The sequence below is a fragment of the Cygnus olor genome, chromosome 3 (assembly GCF_009769625.2).
Source record: "Cygnus olor isolate bCygOlo1 chromosome 3, bCygOlo1.pri.v2, whole genome shotgun sequence".
Lineage (NCBI taxonomy): Eukaryota > Metazoa > Chordata > Aves > Anseriformes > Anatidae > Cygnus > Cygnus olor.
In genome coordinates, this window is record NC_049171.1 from 33,651,463 (window position 1) to 33,679,152 (window position 27,690).

The 27,690-nt window shown below is 40.1% G+C and overlaps 1 protein-coding gene across 1 annotated transcript in view; it reads right to left on the minus strand.

Moving 5' to 3' along the window:
* Nucleotides 1-27,690, minus strand: part of FILIP1 (filamin A interacting protein 1) — a 106,224-nt gene that overhangs the window by 65,720 nt on the left and 12,814 nt on the right. The window contains 1 exon segment of the mRNA XM_040552350.1: nt 11,874-12,014. The gene's annotated coding sequence lies outside the window, so the exon portion shown is untranslated.

Here is a 27,690-nt window from a genome sequence, read left to right on the forward strand (position 1 = left end):
TTTTTAACTCATTAATACAGCAGCAGAGTAGCTTAACCAATTGATCTGGAGCTTTGCATCAAACAGCTAATTAGACTACGGCTGTCACTAAAGGAAGTCAAACCTCTGAGTTTTTTCTTTTAATTTCTTTAGCACTTGTAGGTTTATTTTGCAGCAAGTCTTACATCACAGTAAGTGTGGCAGACAGCCTGTTACTCTCAGGGACATTACCCTTAACAGCCTTTCTTTGTGTAAAAGCTTGCCAAAATCAGTGCTACGCTGACACCTACTCTGTCTTCAGTTATAATGTTGATACTTTTCCAACATGTTACCCAAATGAGAAGGTGTTGTATGCTGAAGCCAGAGATGCAGGTCAACTCAAGCCTAAATAATGACAGAAAGGGCCAAAGTTTTGATATTGACATAGTAATTTCCAAGCAGTTTGAGGGCCAAAGTCAATGGCACGATCCAGCTATTCTGCACTGCTCTAGGAATACAAAGCAGCTGTAAGACTGACTGAGTTTTAATTGGAGCAATGTGAAGTAGCCAGAACATACCAGTGATCTTGGCCGAAACACTGTATGTTGGGAATGAGAGCTCAGTATTATCATTTTGGATATCCATCTGCATTTCTGATAGCATCATGATAAACAAGAAAAGTTTCTGACCAGTTGCATGACATTATTTTGGTATGCAAATATCAAATCTCCAAAACTTTGCCTATCTGTTGTTTCACTAAGGTTCCACAATTGGTTTGGGGGACACTGCCAGTCTAATGCTGGTAACAAATGTCCTCCTCCTGTCCACCCTGATCACACCTCTGTGTCTTACAGCATTCCTGATCTGCTGAAGAAATAGCTGGTATGATTTATAATGACTTTAGCATTTAATATTTAATTCTGCTGTTTTTTTTTCCACCCTTCATCATATTGCACATTAAACTGGAAACCTTTCCTAACAGTCGCCAGTCAAACAAGATATTTTTATGTGATCAGTCACCTTGATTTTGACATTTATTGGCTACTCATTTCGATATGTGCACACAGTATTGGTACTTGGCTGGGAAACTTCAGTCTCTCCTCTGCTGCGTTTGTCTGTGAAGCTTTAAGCATAAAGGAAAAATGCTATGATTATTTACTTGAGTCTGTATTGTTGTTTTGGGCACGGGTCCTTCGGTTTTCACAAGTTAGCAATCCACACAAAATTTTATGAAGTAACCTTTATGTTAGTTGTACTGACACTGGGAGGAAATCTGTGAGGAATTTGCTGAGTAGGATGTCAGGAGAGGACAGGCTGCATGCTGTTCCAAACGTTTCCCCCATCGACGGCAATTTGTTCTCCCTATAGCTCTGAAATGATGGGTCAGATTAGGCCCTGTTATTTCTGCTATTAGAATCAGATAGTGCAAAAGGGTTCTTTAAACTTAATGTGCAGTCCCTCCTGCTAATTGGACATGCTGATTTTGGCTCTGTACTGCTTTCCCTTATAATAATAATAATACTAACAAAGTTATAATACAAGAATAAATAAATAAATAATGTTGATTTACAGCCATGATATGGTTGTTGCCTTTGGCTGTAAATTTGTAGTCTGGAGCTCAGTTGCAGATTTAACTGATTAAGATATCACATGAAAGTGCTGGGTTTCTGACAGACTAACAATTGATGGTAGAGTCAGTGCCATTGTGTTATTCCTGAGTCAAAACTGGAATTATTTCTAAGCTGTGGCTTTGGGAGCTACATGATGGGGAACTGCAACTTTCAGCAGCTCTGCTGGACAGGCCACTGGAGCAGGGCAGTGCATGGTGCAGAAGGACCTGGTATGTGGTGGAGATCTCTGCCCAAAGACTGCTGATCTCCAAAGAACACTAAAAGTGGAAGGTAATTTGAAATATGCTCTAAGTGAAGACTGAAGAAAATATTAGTCTGTATCTGCAAGCAATAGGTACCAACAAAACAAAACAAAACAAAACAAAAGAAGACAGCACCTTTTCAGACTTCTGGAAGAGAGGAAGATAGGGACACCAAATTGACCTTGTTCTCTGAAAAGTCTTCAGCAATGACCACTCCAGATGAGGACAGATGCCTTTAGCCCCAAGGGATTCGGATAGACAGAACAAAGGCTATGTGGCCTCAGTAGTGTGGTGGTTACATGAAAACCATTTACAGGCACAACTGTTCACACCACCTCAGAGACTGGTTAAAAGTATTGCTGTGTAGGCTGTTTTCCTGAACTCTGCAAACGTTCACTATTGTTGTTTTGACTGACCTGAAGAAATAAAAAGGATGGGGGTACCAGTGCATTCCCAAAGGAGCTGGTAGGAACTGACGGCTGTGCTGTGTGCAGTTGGACTCAGATGCTGCACAGAGCAGACGTATGTCAGACTCCGGACTCTGCGATAGCCAAGCGATGCTGTGCCAAGGGAATGCAGACCTCATTCTTGGTTTGCTTTCGCAGATGACTCCAGTGTTTGTTTCAGTCATGCTGGTCAGAGGAGAGTGTCAAACCAAATGACTAATACAATGAAGAACGGAACAAATATCTCCCTTTGCAGTTCTGGAGTTTCCTGAATTTCTAAACATTCGTAACTGGAGCACTAATCATTGTACTCTTTGTCAAGAGAGTCCCCTGGTCTCTTGTCCTCACACACATGACTTATCTGCAAAATCAGACAATGAGAGGTTTCTGTTCCTTCTGGCCTTATCATACATTATACGTGTTACTTTTGTGAGAGTGTGCGTTAGCTGCCTGTCCTCAGTGTTGGAGATTGGCACAGTGGTACCTTATGAATAGGGGCAATTCTCTACTCAACGAACTGCCTGAATAACCAAGCCATAGGGCCCTAATTCTTATACAGACTAGGAGAGCACTTGTGGCTACTACACAACACCACTGCTGCCTTCATCCTTTCACCTGGTCCACTTGTGGAGCTGGAAAAACACTTGTCACACCGGAGTTAGGATGAGCAGAACCCAAAACCACACGTGCTGAGCCTCCTGCACCAAAGACAAGATGTTCATGTTCATCTTCCTGCTGAAGCTACCTCCGTAGCAGGGTTTGCACCGCCTGCACTGCAAGTGCTGCTCTGCACGTTCCTTCCCACCCCACAGGACCCTTTGCCAGCTGCACCCACTGCCTGAGCTCGTGAGAGGGGAAGAGGCCATGGAATCGCTCGGAGGAAGGAAGGAGACACTGCCGTATGACAGACAGCCGTCACGGTGTCTCCCCCACTTCTTGATACACATTGTTCCATGGGCAGAATAAATTTGAGTAGCTTTAACTATCAGAAAAATGGAGAATTTGTCTCTATTATTGCTGTCTGACAAAAATGCAGTGACTGATTTTAATGCAGGACACACATTATTTTCTTCTATCGGGTCACTGCTAGCTCATTATTCCCTAATCCATTTTGGTCAATTTTTCTTTCTATGCTGCTAGCAAATAGGGTAGAACATTAGCAAAGTTATAACAGGTACACTTGTAGAGGTACATCATGAGATTCTGTAAGGCCTTTTTGTTTTATCAAAAATTTATTTTATGGCTTCTAAAATTGATTCTTGTAACACTGGAGCATAACAGCACATGGATTCTATTCACCAGCGATTATGTTCATAATAGTTCCTTCACTTAGAAAAAGAAAGGAAAGGGATAATCGTGAGTGTTCTGAAAGAAGAAAAGATTTTTGCAAATTCCATATCCAGTTGCCATTCTGAATAGGTGTAATCTACTTGAAAGCAGAAAAGAAATTCGCAGAGCTAGGAGGAAACCCAGTCATCACTAAGGCAGATTTATACTGCTTTAACACCATTTTCTTAACTCCAAGATAAACTCTTCTCTGGCTAAATTATGGCACAGCTTTACAAAGAACAGAGTTTATGCTGGTATAATTCCATTAACTTTGTCATTTTCAGACAAACTTGTGGTTTCAGCTGGAATACTTTTTCTTGAGTAATGCACGCTGACCGAACTAAGGAGTAACATAGACTTGTTTCACAGAAATTCATGTTTCCCAGGCTTCATCTGGAAAAACATCTTGGATGCATGAGACATGAGGAATGATAAGCTATTAGATCATCATTCAGTCAAAAAAATAAACTTTTATATATCATTCCATCCGTGTTTTGATTACTGTGCATCCCAGCTGCCAGAAAGTACAAACAGGAGTTGCAGAGAAGCCAGCTCAAGTAGCTGACACCACTAGACAAACATGCCTCTAGGTCTGATGAGGGTTTAGTTATTTATTCTCCAGAGTGGCTGAAAGGGACTGGCCAGGAGGAAGCTAGGTGGCAAGAGTGCTAGCTGCCTGCGGTGTGGCCTTTCTAGCATGTTTCAGCCGGGCTGAAAGAGATGGGAGGAGGTTGGCTCCTACTCAACCCTCTTCACGGCCTGTTTCCACCCTGCTGGAGTGACCTGTGCCCAGGACTACTCCTGACTTGAACGAATCTTTGGAGGAGATGGCTTCCTGGGACCACATACCTCACACTTAGCTGATGGGGCCTGTGGTTGCTCAACATCTCTCTTGAGACATGGCCACCCATTGAGGGCTGGATGAGCGCTGTGCCTTGTTGCGGTTCATTGCATCTTCTTTTACAGCTTTCAGCCCTTTTGGTTATTCCATTTTGAGTGAAATATCAAACCTTGAGCTTCACATGAAGATAAAGCTAGCAATGTCACCGTCAGTTTCAGTTTGAACCTACTAAACATTTGTTTTATCATCTGACAGCCAGAACACGCCTGGAAAATGGTAAGAGAGGTGATGCAGATTAGCTGGCCTACCAAAGATTCTTCACTCCTGCAAATGGGTAATCTTTGGTGTTAATGTTTACTTAACAGTCATTTCTGTTTTGTTGACACCATAGAACCACGCTTACAACCTGCAAGATCAAATATACTGTGGACTCATGAGCCATGCTATACCTCTTTTAAGTAGTTTTTAAAGACCGCTGCTCCATTAACAGTGGTTTTTCTGCTTCCAAGGTGGCAGAAAACTGCTGAAAGTAGCAACAGACAGGAGCTAGTTAATAATAATCACAGCTTTGTCTCCAGGTCCCTTGTCCCTATCCTTACAATGACCAACCAAAATACCTAAAACCAATGTATCACCAAGGGAACACAGCATGGAAAGTAAAGTCAATCTGTCATCCTTGCAATCCTGCCTTAACCTAGAAACGTGTTTTGATAAACCACATGACAAATAAGGAACACTCTTAGGAAAGGAGGCAACTATTATTAGCTTTCTACAAAATCTATTTCATCTTTTCACTTCAAAATGATACCTTATTATAAAATTGACTTGGATTTTAACAAGTGTGAGACAAGACAAAAAGCTAAACGTCCCCAAAGCAAAGTTCAGGGTTTGGGTCCAAGAAAGCGTTGCTGTCTCTTGCTGACCAGACACAAAGCCTGTTTTCAGTAGCTGTGATTTGTACAGCTCTGGTTTCACAGAAGCTAGTAAACAACTATAGCTATATTTTATATTTGACTCATTTTAATTTCTTTTGTTTTATAAAAATAACCAAAAAGAACTAGGATGTAGATACGCTCACAGGTTTTACAGCAAAGGAAAAAAAGAATTATACAGAGGACCTGTATCTTCTACAAATAGTGTCTCCAAGAGACAACAGTGCAAAAACACATCTGCAGCATCTCAAATTTCAGCTGTCAACCAAAGCAGGGAGCAAGTTCCAAATCTCTCTCAGTGACTTCTTTGTGGGAAGCTTCAGTTGTTGATAGACATAGAGTACCAGCTTGCACATGCATGCCTGGCCTATTGGTGAGAGGTGAATTTAACCCCCTGCTTTAAGCTGGGCTGTGTTCTACCTCCTGAAAGGTAGAACTGTCAAGTCTAACTGGTAACAAAACAAGAAGTTAAAAAAGCCTCTGATGCTAAACCTGCCCTTGAGTTTCACTATCAATTTTGGTGGGTTTACAATAATATCATTCTTGTTGGGAAAAAAAAAAAAAAAAGGAATTCTCTGGCTACACGCACACTAGAGATTAACCATGGCCAGGGCTGCTCTCTGACTGTGAGGCCAGCTGTCCTGGAAAATCCTTCAGGCTCTTAAGCCCTCTTAGCATCCATAACATGCTGGCTGCATCCACACTGCCCACTGGGAATAGCTCCTAGCCTCTGCTGACTCCCAAAGCATGCTCTCAAATGGTTCAGGAGGGTGTTAAGTGGCCAGGCCAAAAGCGTGCCGTGGACCACTCCAACTGTTTAAGAGCACAGACATTCACCTCCCAGTATCCGTGCTCATGCCCTGGCACTGCTTAATTTCCAGCCTTTTTCTCTCCTCCACAGCCTGCTTCTTTACAAACAAAGGAAATGGAAAACTACTCAGCTCTGCACAGGGAAAGTGCAACTCACCATAAATACTGAGTTTACAGAGGGAAAATAAGCTCAGGGTGGTGGGAAAACAGAAAAGAAAACATATTTTTCTCAAGCAAGTTAGGTCAAGGCACGCAAAAGCATACTACTTATTCTAGAGGTGTATTTTAAAGTCTGTACTGGTGGATAGTACTGCAGTTCAGCACTGATCACTAAGAGACACCACAGCTGAAGGAGAGAGGTGGCACAACATCCCCACTTCACACCAGCCTTTGCTGAGCTTGGTGATACAAAATTTGAGCTCTTCTGCTACACATCACTGATAAACAGACTAGCACTGTGGGGCTCCACAGGCTCTTGCATTACTGAGAACCTTGGCCTTCAGTTGTCATTACCATTTGTAAAGAGGTAAAATGAAAGGAGAGTCTTACTTCATTCCTGGCAGTGCCAGCCCAGTGACTGTCATTATTTCCCAGTACTCCTGCAGGCTTTCCACTGACTTAAGAACACATGGCAAAAAGTAAAGGAGTAAATGTCAGCCTGACTGATTTAAATAATACCAATGCCTTATGCTGACAGGAAGCAGCATAAAAACTTTCAGAAAGTTCACCTGGGCATTGAAAATGGTCTCATCCGCTTTAATAGTTGTCAGATATAGAAACCGTATTTAGGTGGCTCTTCTAACGCCTTGGTTTCAAAATCCCTAGACAATTTCTTCACTTGAAAAGAATGAAGTTAAATAGTTAAGCTGCATCTACAGGTTGAGCAGATTTGATTTTTTTGAACATCCTCTCACTGTTAATCTGCTCAAATCTTCATTGGGCTTTTTAGTTCACAGCAAAAAAAAAAAAAATCAGGCTAAGCTGAAAACATAGCATAGCTACCTTGAGTAGCAGAGGAAGAGAGAAAAAAGATGCTAATGAATACCCTGGCATGGTCTTGCATTAACAAAACTAAAATTACTTGCTGCCAGATTCACCTTGCTTTAATGTCTGTGATATCTTAAAATCCAGTTTCAACAGGGATAAAATCTAAGTCAGTTTCATTTGCCTCGCTGCGAATATAAAACAAAACAGAAAAAAAAAAAAAAGATGAATTTTCATTTTTTTTTTCCACTACGGTAGAGTAAAAAAATGTTAGCTGTTTTCTTAGAAAGTAATTTCAGTTCAGAGCCATGGAAAGATATTAAAAGGAGCTTCTACAAATGGAGAGGGTGTTTTACAAGCCTACATGAAGATAAAATCATCTGCACTGGCACAAAGTCACACTGTTCAGCTTTAAGCATCTCACTTGTGTGACTGAACTAGGGCTCTAGGTTTCATTTGTAATCTGCAATGTCTTTGAAATGGAGCCCAAGCTCTCTGAGGCTATGTCAAGACTTCAGGATTGTCCCCATCCTTGGTCATGCAGCTTCAGTGACCGCCATGGCTCCTGCCTATCAGAGAAGGCATCCCCTGACTTTCTTTCCATGGAAAAAGGTAGTGGGCAGAGGCCAGTGATGCTCCAGCATCCCTGTGAGAGGACTTGGCTGGAGGACACTGCTGCATCCTGCCCCTGGGAAGTGCTGGGAGGTCTCAGCTTTACCCCTTAGGGCCACCACTAAAGAGGCTGTGCCCCTAATTTGGGCACTTCTGTTGGCTGGCTGATAAACTGGAGCTGGATATATAAACACAACATCATGAAGGCTGAGTTTGCTGCTGGGCAGGGAGGCAAGGGCACATGTTTGGCACCTCATTATCAGCATCTGACAGAGTGCCTACTCGGTGGCAAAAGTTAGGACATGGCAGAGGTTGGACTCCCCTTTCCCCCCACAGTCCCTGCTATAATCAGTGTTGCATTAATGAAGTTATAAACAGTGACTTTTGCTTTGGGGGTGGATTTTCCACGAGGCATCAGCACACAAACCGCTGTCTCAGGGACACTTCTGGCCCAGAGGAGTAGAGAACCCAATGTTTCTAAAAAGTATCCAAAACAGCCAAAAGCTCACTCTTACTGGGTTACCTAAATAGGAAAGCAGCTCATTTGACTATCCAGCCACAAGTCCTTGTGCTGAACTCTTCTTCTCAGGGAAAAAACTTGGGGCGGGGGAGGAATTTGTCTATTATTGTCCAAAACAAATAATTTCAGAAACAGCAATAAGCAATGGATCTATGTTAGATTTTATTTTATTTTTTTAGTTAGAGCAAGTGAAATACTTCAGAGACCCAGTTTTGGCAATGAAGGTAAATCTGAAAAAAAAATCATCTTAAATTTTTCAAATGCCTCTTTCTTATGAGGAGACAGATGACAGAAAAGCTATTTGGTTCTCAGTGTTACTGAAAGAAACTGGTGGGTGCCTCTAAATATCATAGCCTCATTGGGTCTCTTAATGCAGATTGAAAAGGCTGACTTGACTTTTCATAAAGATGCCAAAAATTTGGTCATTACCCAAAAAATCCAGGGGGAGGCATCTGCAAGTCTGATTGGTAAATCGGGTAAAGAAGTCATGTAAGAAAGTGGCATATAAAAAAAGGAATCTGTTTCTCTTCAGTTACTGAAAAACAGTCTGAGAAAATATTTTTTCCCAGCACTTATGTAATGTCTCAGCATTACTTATTTGTTTACTTAAATACTTTTCAGCTGCCTTCAAGGAAGTGTAGGTGACTGAGAAATTACTTTGGGCTGCTTCTCCGGTGTGCTGTGCGGCGGACCTGTGGCCTTGGCAAGGTGGTGCCGTGGTCGGGCAGGCAGCGCTGGCGGCTCCGTCCTGTCTTGGCTGCACGGGGAGGGAGCCAGCCCCCGGCCCAGGCAGTGGGATGCTTCGGGAGGCAGAGATTTGTGACTGGTACGGGACAGCAAAACCCTGCGGCTTGCGAGGAAGGCAGAGACCGTTGGGTCCCCTCCCCAACAGTGCCTCAGGACAACCTCGAATAAAACTCTCTCTCTTTCCCAAATTGTTGTTGTAACGGATGGGAATTGATCTTAAAAGGCAATAAGGATACTGAAATCCCATTGATTATGTGCAACAAGAGGTATAAATGCTGGTTATGATCAAAAACCTAACTTTTCTTCCTCTGTCTTAATTGCTCAAAATGATATTGTTATTGCTTTTTAGCTTCTCACCTGGGGTCTGGAGAAAGGAAGATTAACCTGTTTTCCTCCTGCGAGGATGGAAGTTCATCTCGTCATATTACAGTGCTCTTTTAGCTATCTAAAGAAACAATATATAACAGAAACTATTCTCACATGCTCATTTTTTGCCACCCCACGATTTATTCCCAGCTCTCTCATGTTCCTATACCTCATGCAAATGTCTAAGTGAACTTTGAGTACAACCTCTTTCCTGTTGCTATTCCCTGCATGGCCCACAGATAAGAGCTTTTCCTTATCTGTATTTGTTCACATGCACACTGCAGGAATTTCAGAAGTGAAAGATATTTTTTTTTTCAGACCTGCCCAGCTGAGAGTTAAACCACAGCTCAGGGCAGCCGACTGGTGAGCACGACAGTCCAGGAAAAGCACGCTCAGACTAGCCAGCTGAGCCTCTGGTGAATATATGCTGAGGCTACTTCGAAAGGATTTCAGAAAAATCAGGACAAAGTCCTCAAGTTAAATAAATATTTCCTTACCAAATTATTAAGGATATTTTATATCCTTAAACCTGAAAGACTGCTAAACTAACTGTAATTTGAGGAATACATGCACTTGTTTATTATTAAAATATTTATCAGCTAGAAAGGTAAATTAAATTCATCAGTTCATGTTCATTTCTATCCAGTCACACTTTCTGGTTTTCTTTAATCAGCACAGACCTTTAGTATTTGTATATCACTGCCTTAGAGTAACTGTAAAACTCAGTCAAACACACAAAATATTACTGGCCTCCACATTAAGTTCTGTAACTCACTTAATCAAAATTAATTTCAAAAGCTCGTATCCTACTATATCCTTTAAATTCCTCCCATACAACATCGAGTGTATGTCAAACAAACAGCATAAATAATAAAAATAATCACTCAGTAGTTTGCCAGTTGGCTCTAGGGCTATAAAACTGACCTGCGATGAAATGGCAATATTTAGAAAGTCTCTGTATAGCTGTGAGTTTGCCGTATGATTGACCTAAGATAGCTAACGGATTATAATTAGATGGATAAGAAAGCCCAGAAAATAAAAATATTGTCAGAACCTAGAATTTAGCATTATGCCACAGACTGGTGTGCCAGCAGCACACACATCTCCCCTGCGCTCAAGGTGGGGTATGAAAAAATGTGCACTTGGCTTCTACAGGTAGCAAAATACATGGCATTATCTCTATTTAGGTTAACAATAACAAGACTGGACAGTTGTGTATAAAAACTTGTCACGTAATGATCTCTTGTACCTTGAAGAGGTATTTCTAAAAAGGCAAACAAAACAAAACAAAAAAAACACAACAGAATTGTTCTTCCCATTGTATCTTCCTAAAGGCTGAAAAGCCTAAGTTTATTAGGCTTTCCCAAACCTCAGAGAAACTGTTCCAAATGCCTAAAAAGGTGAAGGATTAAATAAATGGTTTGTTCAAGTAATGGAAAAGATATTGAACTTCATAACACATGCACATTTTTAAATAAAACAGAAGATACTGTGTTAAGTCTGATTTAAAAATCTATTAACTAGAAACACATCATTAACTGTACTCGCATCTGCTTTGTGCCAGAGAAAAATAAAATTTTCTCTGTGTAGCACTGTTAGGTAAAATAGTAACTATATAAATTTAAGATAGAAACTTAGTTATGCCATGTTAATGGAAATTAGCATTATGAATGACAATTTAAAGAGGATTATAAGATGTATTGCAGGTTTCAACCCACCAAAAATAGAAAAGCTATACAAGCCATAAAAATTGCACAATGTACAATTTTCAGTTCCAGGAAGATTGTGTTTGCAATCCTTGACTACAAATGGAGCTGCTTTCTGATTGTTAAGATAGATCTTCTGGGGCCGTAATTAATATACACAATCCCAAACTTTCCAAATGAGTCAGACATTTCAAAATATGATATGATACTGGGCTTAAAGTTCTGAGATTTTCAGAAAACTAGTCAGTGGTTGCCTTCCAGGTTTTGATCTGGGTTCTCAATTTCAAGGTACATTCCAGCACCACAAGACATTTTAAAACTGGAAATAAGGAGTATTGTATAACCCATATAATTCTAGCAACAGGGCTTTTAAAAGATATGCAAAATCCCAAACAATATTGAGGCATCCAATGTGGTCATTAGAGTCTGTGGTGCCTGCTGAAGGGTTCATCCTTACACTAATTCCTTAACTCAGGATGCTTATTATGAACTAAAAAATATGCTAAAAGGTTTCAGGGAAAATATTGTACATTCAGGATGTCCTTGGTAACCCTCAACAATCCCTGAGGGCTCTGACAGCCCTGCAATTCCAATGAGCCTTTGAAAGGCAGCAGATGACATAAGTTATTTTGTTCACCTCCTGGAGCTGACATCTGCAGGAAACTCAAGAGTTGCTTTCCAGCCATGCTATTGCAACTGCAACTCCTAAATGTTGTGTTCGCCAGGCAGCCCGTGGTGTGCAGCAGTACCTGTATTGAGGGATGCTTCCAGAGCAGGGGCTTCGCTAGAATCTAGGTCCGGAGGGGGTAGGAGGGGGTCGAGGATGGATCTGTCCCTGTGCCATCGCTCTGCTGCTCCCACCTGGGGCTGACTGGGGTCCCTGCTGCTCCCTGGAGAAAAGATAAAGCTCAGGGGCTGACAAAAAAATGACAAAATGGAGAAGCAGTATCTTATGCTTGCTCAGCCTGCTGGCCACCAGGCCAGCTGGAAAACACAGGTTGCTGGACTTAAAATGGCTTGAAAATGTGTATATATATATATATATATATATATATATTTAATTTAAAGATTCCCTCTGACTTTATCTAGGTGTCTCAACAGCCAGAGCACATAATTCAGAATACACCAGGTGATGCACTTGAAGATATGATACAGAAATACCAATCCCGGCAGTAAAACCTTGCACTCCTGCTGCTTCCTTGTGGTGCCACAAGTTGCAGCTTTCTGCTCTAATTTAGCAATCAATACCAAGTAAAACTCTCCTTCCAAAAGAGAGTAACTGTAACAAGTGAAATAAAAAAATGGTAGGTAATATGCTGGGTTCCTCACTGAGTAGACTAGCTCTGCAGAATATATGGAATGCAATGCAACGCAATGATGAAACAACTGCAGAGAAGTAAGCTCTCCTGCTTGTGCCATCCAGTAATCACACTGCACATAGTCCACAGACTCCCTTGTGTGACTCCCTTGGCTGGCCAAGCTGGGCAATCAGCAGCACAGCAAGAGCTGCAGACCAGTTTCTTGCACAGCCTGCAAGGCAAATAAGGCTGGGACAATGGTGACAACTCCAATAACCATGGAAGTATGGAAGTAGAGCAGATACTGAGAGACCGACTGCTATTTAAATCATTTATATAATTCTCCTAATAACAATGCAGACATATGGGGGGATTAACACTTAAGGAATAAAGCAGGACCACTATAGTGTCTAAGCTTAAAGCAGCTAAAACAGTGTATGACACATTTCCCCATTATTTCTCAATAAACTGTATGTGAATTCTTGCAAAATAGTAAATAGCAGCTTGGCATTTACAGATGGCTTTTGTCCCTGCTCTACATTGACAGAACATGATTAACTGGATTATGAGCAATGTAAGCATAGACACAGTAAAGATGTCTTAACCAGATGTAATGACAATTAAACTGGTGCAAACCCTTTAAATTAAACTTAGCTTTATAGATTATTTCATTGACAAATATTTAAATTTTCTTGAAAAATTGTTTTGGAAACTTCAGTCTTGAACAGCAAGTTCTAGAAGAAAGTAGAGCATTTATTTATTTAGTAATTTATTTATCACACAAAACATTGGCTACAAGCACAAGGACTTGGGTTATCTCACTGTTGTACCCACAAGCTCTGAATCGCATTTGACATGGCAGTTTACAAACAGCAATTTGGCGATAATTTGTATGAGGAACATGGGATTTACAGAAATTAATTTTTTGCCCTACAAAAAGATTGACCTTCAGAAGAGTCAGTGAAAGTTTTTTAACTAATTTGAAAAACAAAGCAGCAAGATTATTGTCTTTAAAAGTTAGCATGCAACTATTTAGAGTTGATACAAGTATGATACAAGAAAGTGAGCCATGTACTCATAATGAAGAGCCTAAATTTCAGTGCGATTCACAAAGTATAAGAAATAAAGAACAGTTTTGTGTCAACCAGCTCATGTTAATCTATTAAAATTAAAAAAAAAAAAAAGGTGGACCAAGGCATAATAGGCTAAATTCTGACTTCATATTTGAAGAGTCTTGACTCTTCTGAGTTTACAAAATCACTCCAGATTTTCATCAGCTTAAATGATTTTAAAACCTGATGTACTCAATGCAAAATAGTGGCTTGGTGCATGGTTTTCAAAAAAAACTTGCTCACAGGAGATTTGGTTTAAAACCATGCCCTTAAGAGTAATTTGCTTCTATAATATATAGTTTTAAAGTCATCTAAGTGTAGTAGCTACTCCTAAATCTTCCCAAGAGGAGATATTGCCATAGACTCCTAGAGTCACTCAGCCACTGTCATGTCCTGGTGGCTTTTGAAGGTCCCCAAGGAGGGAAACTCCACAACCTCTGTGGGCAACCTGTGCCAGTGCTCCAACACCTGCACAGTAAAGAAGTGCTTCCTGATGTTCAGGAAGGATTTCACCAACGTTGATCATACAACCACACCAAAACCACTCCTAACCACCCACTGGGCTAACCAAAGCAGCAGTTTTGCTTGCAGACTTTGCCCCCGGCATCTCTCACCCACTAGGGCTATGAAAACATCCCACCCCTTCACAGCAGGATGCCTCTTGGGCTCCTCTGTCCCCCATTTTTCCATGCCCGTTGCTGAGGGTGTTGATCACATGCACCAACTGTATAAGCGCATGATATCAAAATATGAGGTGTGTAAACATCACAATTTAACTGAATAAATGTAAATTGGTTAATTTTTGTTTGTTACTCTCAACGTAGTGATGTGAAGCTACTGATTCTCTATAAATCTGTTTTGGAGAAACTCTGCCTCAGCTGTCCCCTTTCACATATACATATCCCTTTCTCCCTGGTGGGGAGAAACCATGGACTGGGGTACCAAATTAAGCAGGAGGAAAGATGAAGTCTTCTTTGGCGTTTTGACCACGATACTCTAATGACAGCTTTGATGAAACTTCCCTTCTTACCACTGCCTGCTCAATCATATTGGTGGTATTTTGCATCATATGGACACGTGTACAAATTCTGTGGCTTTATTTTACCCTGTTACTGCTAGAAATGTTTTCTACAACTGCCACTCCATTTAATTTATCGTCAGGGCCCCAAGGGCCCAGGATCCCAGTCAGCCCTGGGGCTGTCACCCCCTGCCCCAGTGAGGCTGCAGCAGGGCCGGATCCAGCTCCCCACAGCCCAGCCATGCTTAGCCATGGGCCCCACAGAGCCAGGCCCACCCACGGGTCCACGGCCTGTCCCCAACCCCAGGGAGGTGCCAGGAGCCCACCATTCCCAGCCCCTGGCCACCTGTGCAGTGCCCTGACATGTATTTTCTTCAGCATGTATTGAATTGCTCCTAACCACGGATGGGAATACCCTTTGCTCTCACGTAAGAAATAGCTTGTGTTTTTAAGAGCATTTCATTTTCACTGATCTTTGTGTGCCTGTGTACCAGCTAAAAGTAGTGCTTCTCTTTTCCTACAGTGTATGATGAAATTCCTTTTTTTTCTTTTTCTTTAGAGGACAGAGAAAAGCTAAAAGGAAATTAGTGTGTTAATTCATTAAAAAAGAAGGATTTCAGTACAAAAAAAAATCCCTCTCATCTCCAAACTAAGATGCATCCTACACACCAGTGACTCCCCAAGCTCTGGGATGGCAGGCTCAGCACAACTAGGAAAAAGTTTCTGTACAAAGCTACCCATTAGACTTGATGAAACTATTGATTCAGTAAGGATTAAAACAAACAAACAAACAGACAAAAAACAACGGATAGCTGTCACAGCCTTAACAGCTGGGAGTCATGAGTTTCCTGAAGATTTCCAAGAAGCTATCACACAAGAAACCAGGGGATACTGGATGTGATCAAATATCCTTTTCTCTACCATCCTGGGAGGTGGTGGGATCAGTTGTCCCCACACTCTCTCTGCTTTACAGTGCCTGTCCTCAACAAGGACCCCACTCTGCAGCACTCACTCCAAGGAACCAGCCGAATTCTTCCATTGAAATTTCTTAAAGACATCATATGAATACAACTGTGGCTTTTCCAGGAAAGGTTTATCACATTTTATATAGCATTCACAGGAATTTTCTCAGTTATTGTGAAACAATCTTTGAAAATCTCAGACCCCTTTCTTCTGTGATTGCTGTCACAAGTCTAATCAACTGCATACAGAGCTGGCTGAAACTCTCAACCAAATCATGATTTTCATTGATTTCCCAGCTTTTGATTAAACCCTAAAACATTTTATACTGCAATTTCAATCAACTGCTTAGATAAAAGCATTCTTTCTAATAAAGATCCCCTTAGAAGATTTCAAAACCTTTACTCAATCTCCTAAATATTTGGCACTGCACATCCTTGCAAGCCTGAAATTATTACTCTGTTTGCTATAGCTTCTTTTATTACGCTATTATACAAGACTGTTGTACTTTGTCATTTGTAGTACATTACCTCAGACTTGTTCAGGTACAAAGATGGACTTCTAGGGTGACTGGGGAAGAGGGAACCTATCATATGAGAAGAGATAATGAAGAGCTTGACTTGTTTAGCTTAGCAAAATAAGGGCTGTTAAGCGATCCAGTTGCTGTCTATAAATATATCAGGGAGGAAAACATCAGGGAGATGGAAGAGCCATTTAAACTACATGACAGTATTGGTAAGGGAACCCAACAGCACAGATTGGCCAGAATTTATTCTGTGCTAGAAGGTAGAAACAGGTTCTCACCTGGAGCGTTGAGATTTGGGAACAATTTTCCAGTTGCAGTAACAGCAGCAAAAATCCTAACGACACTTACAGTGAAACCTGATAAACTTATGAAGGGGATTTATAAAGTGTGATTTCTACAATATTAGGAGAATAAATTTGATGATCCATTATACCCTTTCTAGTCCCATGTTCCTATATAAAGCTGTACTATATAATACAGATTCTGTAACCTTCTAGCATGCATGCTTCAGAACAAGATATTACAGCATATTCTATATGCTTCAAGCTATTTAAAACAACAACAAAATACCAAAACCACAAAAACAAAACCCCCAAAATAGTTCAGTTTAGTAAATGTACTTGTTTAGGGTAGTGGAAAAACTTAAATAATTTTGTCTCCCAAAATGACAATAAATTCAATAGAATCTAAGTGTTTTACAAGATAAACATCTTTTACATGCAGTTCTACATCAATGAAATTCCTAAGATTATTGATAATTAGTTTTATTTGCCCTCCAGCACTATTTAAGGTTTATTACAAATTTCATACAATATTTTATCCATGACTTTAAAACCTTTGTATCTGAACTTCAAGTGTTATTTCTGGTATTCTGCTCTAAGCTATAAATTAATTAAGGACAAGTACATTTTTGTGCTAATGCATTTTATGTTGGAGGATTTCCAAAAGATATAGCCAAAGGAACAGAATTATGATTGTTTCTCATTTACTTTGGTCATAGCATGGATTGTACATGTGAGAGGAAAGACATTTTGTTAAAAAGAGAGCTGTCTGTTGTCTGTTTTGGGAGAAACTGTACAGAACTTCAGTTTTCTCATGCTTCCATGATAGCTTATGCTGAGCTTCAAGCAAAAAGCCGTGAACTTCTACAAAGCAGAAAACTTCTTTTTAGGAGAAAAAAAGAAAAAAAAAGGAAAAAAAGTTTGGAAAAAGTCTACTTTTGCCAAAGCCAGTAGCATTTTTACATAAAATCAATCATTTACAAAAGGTATTTTTTCTCAATGCACAGACACACATCCACCTTGAATGGAACAAAATTACTGCTGCAATGGAGCTATGTGTATGTTCGCTTTCCTGCCACTCCTTGACAAAACTTTTACAGGAATTACCAGCATGCTATCTTGATATAAACTATATTATCACAGTGAAGGCAAATTTCATTATGAAGATGCCCAAAACATAACTATAAGATTTTGTTTATCTTAATCTCACTCATTCTAATCCCACCTAAAGTGGGTTTGTTATTACCAGTTCATTCAGCAAGTAAAGTTAAAAATCTCTCACCAGCTTCTTGTGAAAATGCTAGTTTCAGCTCTTCATATTCAGCATGATATGCTCAGAAAGAAAGGATCCAGTAGAATGGAAAACATCTTTCCATTGTCATCAGTTAATGGATGGTTTAGGACTTGCATTATTGACTTTTAACATCTTTCCCTGTCTTATATAAAAATTCCTTTGAAAGCACACTAAGCTTCTGGCTTTAATCAAGCACTCTGAAAAACAAGCACCCGTTTATGTATGTGTTTGTCTACATAGCTTTGCATGTTGTTCTGGTTGTTGTTGTTTTAATTTTGTTGCCTTTTGCTTTTACCACATGTATGTTCACTCATGCATTGTGAAGGAGCATCCAACCATCTTCTTCAGCCTCCCCTTATTCAATATCCTCCCTTCATGACTCCTTTATACCTTTTTCTCTCAACAAAGCAATCCCAGTTTCACTTTTAATGCTGACAATGCTAGTGACCTTCATCGTAGCATCTGTTTCTATTCTCATTATATATTTATAAGGATACAATCAGAAAGGATATGCATTTTTCCAGTTCTCCATTTACCTCAGCATTGTACATCATGTATATACATCCCAACGATCTAATTTCCTCTTTAAACTGCTATTTTATCTCAAGGAAAAGTAGTCTTTGATTTGAACAGAAACTGTCCATGTGCTCCAAACACTTTCCGAAACAAACTTGTCATGAGTAAATGGAGACTGATGAGCTTTCAGCAGGCTGATGTTCTGGAACATTTTTTTATACATAGGGGAAAATGGCCTCACCAGTTTTAAGAGAAAACTTGATGTATTTGCAAAAGAGATGTTATGTGCTGAATTTATATTTTCTTACTGTGGTTTCTGAATTTACATATCTGCAATTCAAAACTTTTTTTTTCAAAATGTACTCCTTTGATTTTTTCCCATCAGACTGCTAATTCTTATTTTCTTCCTCTCACATAAAAAGTAACATAAATCACTGTCACCTAACAATTTAAAGCAATGTCCAGTCTCTTTTCTACTTTTCCACTACTTCATCACAAATACACTAATGTAGTTCTAAAACAGTAACATGTTGACTTATGCTAATCTTTAGTTGAAAATTTATAGATTTTTCTTAAAGTCTTGTAAAAAAAAAAAAGATGGTTAGTCATTTTCTACTTTTCTTTCTCAATGACTAATATGCATTTTACTGTGTAAATAGGCCGATTTCCCTAATCCATAAACTAAATAATTTCCATGTCCAATAAAACTGGATTGATTCAGTGACGATAACTTAAGCATGGCTGCTACACTTAGCAAAAGCTGATTAAAACACAGCATTTCAACATGCCTGTGTGATGATGGGCCAGGCTGGTAGTTAACAGAAGTCCGTATTTTCTCATGACTTCTCTGTTGTTTCTGTGGAATGAATTAGTGGTTGTGGTGGAACTCCTAAAAGACACAAATTCACAAAGCAAAAGCACCAGAGTATCTTGGCACACAGACCCTACACGGAGCTGCTGAACACTGACAAGGCAAAGGTCATGAACTAATTTCATAAGACAGTCAATGAAGAGATGTCGGGGCCCTAAGAGGTGTCGAAGAAAATCCTAGTAGGCCACATTATTTCACTGAGGTTTGTTTATCAGATATAAAAGATGGCTTCACTAAGGAATCTCCAGCACTATAGCCTTTAAGTCCAATTTATGGCTAGTTTAAGCATAGTAGAACCTCCCTAGGGACTGCTGTTGTCTCTAATCCTCTGAAATATTGGAGGTAAACACTCTAGGGGTGATGAAAAGGTTTAGAGTACTGATTCTAGATCTTGACCCCATGGGAAGAACTCATGTGCAGGCTTTTTATTCATCAGGAAACCTGTTCTCAACAATCCCACAGACGTATCTGATCATTTCTGTGCATTGCAAGGGCCTCGGCCTTCACACTTGCTCATCTAGCGCTCAGCAGAGCTCAGTCTATGTCTGGATAGGAGGCCAGGAAGGCATGTAACTGACACCTTTCCAACTGATAGAGTCCTAGCAGAAAATTAATGCATGCTCCTGTCGCTTCCTGGCACCTGCTCGCTTTGGCTGATTATTTTTAGTTTATACAAGCTTTCAGAAACTCTCTGCAGATGAACAAAATGAGGTGGTTCTTCTCATGCTGAACAGCAGATCTGAAGAGCTCCTTGTCTCTGGATTCAGAAGGTTTCATGGCTTGGAGGGAGACTGGAGAAATACTTGGGAGAAATACTTATTGTTGCTATGAGATAAACCACATCAGCTTCAACTTGAAAATATCTGGAGGCAGCAAGTGCTCAGAAGAAGTTTTGTATCCCTGCCCTGTACTTGCTCTCCCTGGCTATCTGCTTTTGGCCATCAGTCTGTGTGTTTGCTTCTTTGTTTGTTTGTTTTTCCAGGGCAGAGCACAGACGCAGTACCCGGCTGCCGCAAATTATGCTGTGGAGTTCCTTCAAGTTCACTGAATTGCAGGGGTTGGCCAAAAGAGAGTGCAAGGCTTAAACGTTACCTTGGGAAAATTTGTCAGTGGCTTACTGCTAATTTAGCAAACTTCTCTGTTTTCATCTGATTGCTTATGACAGGATGTGGAGCTAAATCTGAAGGACTTGATGCTCAGCTCTTTTAAACTACTATGGCTTGGCTGGGACCCTTGAAAGCAGGCTGATTTATCCCGCTGCAGTACTGACATGAAAAACATTGTTTTCCCACCAAGGATGCTTTCACTGAATTCTTTTGAAAGTACATGTTATGTTTCCTTCGTTGTCCGAATGCAAAAGACTTCTACTTTTAGAATAAAAACTATCATTCATACTCTGCAACTATACAAGCTAATTGTATACTCAGCTGAGGTACAAAAAAATCATATCTCCTGGCAGGTGCTCTGGAACTGGCTCACGTTAGCCTTAAACCACACGAATTTGTTGTCATTACTGGGCAGTTCAAATGAGAAAGCTGTTCTCGCAAAACAGTATTTAATGGGCCTGAAAATAAGAACAGAGCAGCAGGGAACTGCAAAACATTATCTCAAAAGCAGTTGCCTCACCCTTCAATTAAATCCAAAATCAACTCTTCCCATGGACAGAAAGAAGGGTAGAGAAAGTTGTTTGTCACTGCAAATGAGTTGCATGCCACGGCTCAGATGTCACAGCACTCTTTTCAGTAATAACTTTAAGCCTTCGGTAATGCCTTAAGCACCTAAAAATTAAAGGTGAGTATCTTGAACAGCAAGGATCTTCATCACATGTATATTCAGACAGTTATATTTATTTATGCAACATTTGCTTCTCAGAAACTTTTCAGCTGCATTAGTGCTGGAGCTGTTGGTTTTAAACAATTTGTATACAATTTTTTATTATGCCAGAAAGACTACTTAAGATAAAAGTAGTGGAAACATAGGGCACATTTTCCAAGCTACAATTTAACAGTGTGTTGAATTGCTTCAGAATAGTCTAATATCTGAAATCATTAGCAACGTTCATGGTGTATGTCACAGCTAAAATTCCACATAAGCATATTTTTAAAATTATGTCTTCTTTCACTTTGCAGTTTTGTTCAAAAATGCCATTCTCATGGCAGAATTGGTAAAATATGCATCACTCAAAGCTCTGCAAAGAATACAGCCTCTGCTCTGCTTTATGTCAGATGATTTCATCAGCTCTTGGAGAAGGATCTTGAACAAGGATGTTGGCAGATAAAAGCCCTTTTGCTTTGATTTAGAATTGTGATTTCTAATGTTAAGAAAATGTGCATTGTACGTGGGGCATTGGAAACATTCAAGTAAAGGGGTGATGTTTTTGACTTCATGTGATCACTTCAGGACAGAGTTGCCTCTGAGGTTCTGCTTCATGAAAGGGAACAACTCCTGGGGCTCTAAGGCACTGCCTCTGTCCTCTCATGGGGGAGAAGGACAAGGGATTCAGCCGGCATCAAATCCCTATGAGGTACTGCACACCCCAATGCTCTAGTCCTGCATGTAACAATACAGAAAGCTTCGCAGAGCGTGACATTGCCACTACCTAAAGCTTTGTGCTCCCTTCTGATGAAGCCAAGAGTACAAACCGGTTACTTGAGTTTCTGGTTGGCTTGTTGGCTGTTTCCAGTTTAGCCTTTGATGTATCAAGGAATTATTATTGTTCTCTTCTCTGACAGAGCTTAGAATTGCTTGTATGAGTTTTTTATGGTACTCATTGAACTGCAGTTCAATAAAAGTCAGTCCTCCAAAACTACATATGGTTAAAATAAGCATTTCTGCAGACATTTTTTTCCCTGCTTACATTTCCTGTTGAAAAGAGGTAAAGCCAGTCCTGAGAAATTCTGTGCACAACTGTGCCTGTAGCTGTAAGCGCTGTTTGTCCATGAAGAACTAAGAAGACTCAATGGAGTGTTATTAGCTTTGTCTCATCTGACTGAAGTATCATCTGCTATGCTCATTAACAATAGCTCAGGTGGAAACATTTGTCCCCAAGCTTTATTAATTTTTTTTAAAGCTCACCTAATGAAAGGAGGACAAGGAAACAGACATTCAAAGCAGAACAGCAGAAAGCAAACAAAGGTGCATTCAGAGGAGATATTAAAATAATGCCTAAACCAACTCAAAAAAAAAAAAAAGGTTTTAAACACGTCACAAAATTTTTTCCAATGTTAGAATTTTCCAGTGTTGGATGTTCAAAATATTCTTGGAAAGCAGTCATTCTATCTGTGATCTCAGAGAAGTCTGATTCAATAATAATAAAATATTTCTTTATAATGCAGAAAAGGTTTCATGTGATTGTTCAGACAATCCCAGGCATCCGATGTGCTCAGATGAGTATGACATGAGGATTATGTCTAAACTAGCAGGATAAACAGTGCCAGGGCTCGGGTAAAATGCTGGCACAGCCCAACCAGCGGTCGCCCTGGAAGGGTTCTGGAACTGGACCTGGCTGGGGACCAGCCTCGCTGTGGGCTGGCAGACTGGACATAGCCAATCTGCTCTGAAGGCTAAGGAGGTTTGAGGACTAGGTATGACCACGGAGTGACAATTGCACTTAGGGTCAGAGAACTGGCACTGGCATTGTCTAATTTCCTGATAACAGACATAGCCAAAGTGTCATCCATAAATTCTTAACAGTTTCTGTATGGACATTACCACATTGCTTTCAAACAAAGATACAGCTGTGACAAGTGGAAACACATATTGTTGCTCTACAAAACCACAACAGAACTGCAAAGCCCTGTTTTTTGAGAGGGGGGCAAGCAAATAAGAAGTGCTCAGACAGATGGTACAGTCAGATGGAATGAATTCCTGAGGGAGAGCACAGCAGAGAGAAGGAGAACAGTCAGCATGGCAAAATATGGGAATAGCAGCTGCCATAGCTGCTCCTACACAAGTAAAACAGGCTGAGCAAATCACCTCGGGAGCATGCCCCGTGCCCAAATCCAAAGTGGAGAATTGAGAAGACAGCCTTGCAGGGAAGTGTGGTGCCATGCAGATGGGTGATGCTGGGCTCTGAGCTGCTGCAGCTGTTGGAGAGGGAACGGAGAAGAGCACTTCTAGAGCTCATAGCTGGCAGGTCAGTCAAGGTGGACACTGAGACCCGGAGGGATGTCCAGCTTGGTGGGGAGTGTTGAGTGCCAAAGAGAGCAATGACAAAGCTCTGACCACAGAGAGACATGAACTGAGATAATGTTGATTCTGAATGAGTCAGTTGAAGGCCCAAATAAATTGCCAATAGAAGCATATTTGTACAGTGTTTCCATCCCGTGGCAAAGGTGGTGGATGATACCTGTCACTAACAAAGAGCTCCTGACTGATGGGTACAAAATCTTAAACAACATTTTGTCACAATACTACTCCTCTCCACTCTCCCTTCCCAGTGGCAAAGGTAATCATGCCATCCACACTTTTTAATTTTTTTTATCCCCACTGTGTCACAAGCTGTGCTGAGGAAGAATTGTTGAAACAGAAGGAACAAGATCCATCACCTCAGTTCCTGCACTGTGGCTTCAGCAGTGGGAAGGGCACTGCTTAGCCCCATACCCCTGAGATGGGTGTGTTTTCTGGGAACGGCATGTGCACAGGGCAGCTGCAACAGGTGAGGTGTGAGCAACTGGACTGGCATCAGCATACACGACTATTCTGAGAATTCAGCTACCAATCTCTACCAAGTGACCTTCGTGAAACGTTTTTTTTCAGTGGCTCTTAGCCTGGCATAATTTTCACAGGGATGGCAAGAGTCAGTTCTTGCCATTGAGCAGTACCCCAGCTGAACCTCAGTAGATTGCTCTGGAACACGGAGACATTAAAACTTCAGCAAAATGGTTGTGGGATTGTTTTAACATGGGCAAATAACATTTTTTTTCTCATCTCATTCTTGGAAATGCTTGAAGCATTTTAGTTGGAACTTCCAAAAACAATTCAGACTCAGCCAGACGTCCAGCCCGAACAACTGAAGTTTGGCAAAGTTGTAAGCAACTGTGTTTCATACAATACTAGATATTTTAATGAAAATTGTCAGGCAAACTTAGATAGACGTCTTGCTATAAGTTAGCTCTGCAGTATTTCTGCTCTTCTGTGTCCCAGCTTAACATCATTGCAAGTCAATTGGCATACATGGCTTTTAATATAGCTTAATATCTGCTCACATTTATACTTCAAATTTTTATCTCTTGCTAATTCAGAGCTGATTAGCTATATTTTGCTAGCATTATGACAAAACAGAGACTAACAGAAATCCTTTAAATGCCTCTGTTAACAGAGTTTCAGATTATTTTCTAGGTCAGAGAAATCTGTGTAAGCCTCACAGAAGTATTTGGATGGAACATCCCGATTTTCCCAGATTTCCCATGACTTTAAGGAAGGACTCGCACAGAAAATTTAAGATAAAGCAACTGAAACAGTTCACTTAGATCAACTAATTCTCTTGCTAGAATTAAACAGATGAGATTGAGAATGTATATAGCTGTGTTCATAAGACTGCTTATCAACAAATGCATTCCCTTCCTTCTGTGTTCAAAAAAAAAAACAACCAAAAAATAAACAAAAAAACTTTTTAAAAGATGCTAAAATAAAGACACAGCTTTTGTTAACACAGTTCATATTTTACAAATATTTTCATTTGTAAATGAAACGTCAGAAGCAGTGTATGTTCTCACATTCACTATCATATTCTCAGTGGATTACGTGATTTCTTAGAGTGTACATGAAAAAAGGACAGGGTTTGAAGATTGGTGAGCTGACACAGACAGTACATTTTCAGATGCCCTTAGAAATGTCTAAATATTCCTTATAACAATTTCAGCCAAGCTTACTAAGTTTTTTCCTTTATCTGATCTGCAAATGACCTATTTTGGCAACATTCTGAAAATATATAAAAAACAACATAACATCTGCAGTTTATGTTTTCCTGCCTGTAATGCTCTATGACAGCATTTTTAAGATGAACCTATCTGACGCTCTGCCAGATTTCTCTGCGATGTCCTTGGGAATTCTGACCTATTAAACTACAATGAAGCTTTAATACAAGCTGTTTAAGAAAGGCTTTCTTTCCATAAAATAAATAAATAAATAAATAAATGTTTTGGTTTTAGGAGTTGCATAGATGCAACACTACTCTTCAGTTAGAGTCTGAAAGATTCTGCTGGACTGAGCGAACTGCATGAAAAAATGCTAAAGTTTAACACCCTTGATAAGCCTGTGGAAAAAAAGAATTGTACCAAAGAAGAGATTTAGAATAAATCAAAACTAAAACACAACAGTACATACTCTAGGTATTTCTTAGACTGTTACAGGCTACATAATCTACTATCACCACTGGATTCACAGTGGCTCAGGAAACCTAGGTTTTATTGCTTTGTTGATAGCACGATGACACTGTATTATTTATTTGTACTGGTAGATTTTTTTTTTCAGTGATGACTTGTGCTTTCTTCTTATATCTATGGAGAGAAATGGGAATATGAAGTTAATCTCCAAATTTCCCAGTGTCGAGTCAGTTCCCGTGGCCTAGAGAAAAGCCAGAGCACCTGCACGAGGATCCCCACTGCAGGGGGACTGGGAGCAGAATAGCCTGAGTAGATGCTGCAGCTGAAATTATGCTGGGTGATATCTTCTAGTAAACAACTCATCCCACCTAAAACCATGGTTTTGAGTACCCTGAAGGAGATTCGGGTTAAATTCAGTATGTAGTTTCAGAGAAAAGAAATGAAAATGTGGTGTATGAACTGCAGAAACAGTTCCTTTTGCTATGTCTGATCTTTTTTTCCCACACTAAAGTCACAAGAAGCCAGAGGTACTATCAGAGTGAGGCTGAAAAATGGTAAGAAAATGTTTTCTGTCCTCTTCTTTCACTAGTCCCTATTCCCTTTCAAGGCCAAGTACTGGTTAAAGTTCTTACTATACAGAAAGAAACTGTTGTTCAAATTGTCCACATGATTCAAACCAGGTATTTGACGTGACTGAGTGTTGGGTCGCATGGAGTAAGGAAAACTCTATGATGTTGCATTTAACTTTGAGTCTCCCTAAGTGTCTGCTCTTGCTCCAGTAAATATTTAAGTATTTCATATAAAGTAGAAAATTTTTCTATGCAGAGAATGAAGCAGTCATCCCAGAATAACTCACATTTAAAGTATTTTCCTGGGAGGTGGAGGACTGTGATTTAATCCCTATCTCATAGTAAGTATCCTAACCTTTTCCTTTGTGGGTTGCTTTGTGTTTTTTTTTCATGGTTCCAAACTCCCACTTGCCTTCCTGTTCTTTAAATTTTGCTAGAGGAGCCCCATAAGAAAAACAGTATTTTGCTGTCTGGTAAAATATTTAAAGCAAACAAAAACTAATGTGCCTCACTGCAAATCCTGAAAAAATATAGCAAAGCATTTATTTATTTTTATTTTTAGGTTCAACCATCAATCCAAAAAGTACAAAGATATACATAGACTTAATCATAATTAATTTTCCTGGGAATCCTTTAAAGGACTAACTGAACAGTATCTCCCTCCCACCATTCTGTCTGGGTTTCTCTCTTGCTGTCTGCTTCTCAAAACTATTCTCTACTTTCTTCTTCCCCTCTCTTACATCTTTGGAGGCTCAAGGGCAGAACTGGGAGCTCTGCAACAAGTATAATTTATTTTTTATTTTTTATTTTTTTTGTCTAGGAGGAAAGGTCTTATATTTGTGAAAAGTTCATTTTGTGTGCATCACAGTACTACTGAGTGATTACTACCCAAAAACTTTTATGAACCGAGAAATTGAAGTTTGTTTTTTAGCAGATTATGCATTAAGATGGAGAAAATATGTTTTGTATTAACAATGGTAATGAATATAAAAAACTACTTCGATAATATATATATATCGCAACAACTAATGTATGGCAACAAATAACAATTGACATATTGCATGTCTATGTATGCATTATTATTTTTATTCCCAGATCCAGGAGCATATTTTCTTAGAGTGTGGGAGGGGAGATGAAACAAGGGAAAGATGAGGAGCTGTTGCTGCACCATCAGCAATCATGGTATGGCTCATGCACTCCCCCAGAACATGGCCTGGCTGCTGCCATAATGCTCACCCAGGCTGGAGCTGTTCCTGCCCTGAGGCTGGGAAATCCTCTCACACTTTGACTACATGAACACCAAGGTGTTCTCCCTTGGCTAGAAAACTCCTGTCTCCTCTGGTATTTCATAAAAATAAAACTCTTAACTGCAGCCTTTTAGAGACTGACTGTGTTGTAAAACACTGGCTACTTTATTCCTATGTCCCCTTCTCGCTGAACCCACTCAGGTTCTCCGGTCTTTGCACCTTGCTCCCTGAACCTATTTTTCAGTGTGTTACCATCTATCTATATGTGCCCCATTACAAATGCCCATTACAAATTTCACAGTCGCACAGTTGTGCTGTGATGCAGGTAAAGCCATGAGGAAGCCAGCATTTTCAGCCTAAGTAAGGGAGCCTTCAGATAGCGTTGATGTTGGGGTGAACTGAAATGTTATCTGTCAGCTGTAGCTGTCAGCAAAAATATTAAAGAAAGAGCAGCTGCATCATGCCACAAGCAGGGGAGTGGAGCAATCGTAGCTCCAAAATAAACCTTCGAGTCAGACAGAGTTTTCTTTTAATGAACCCCATTAATA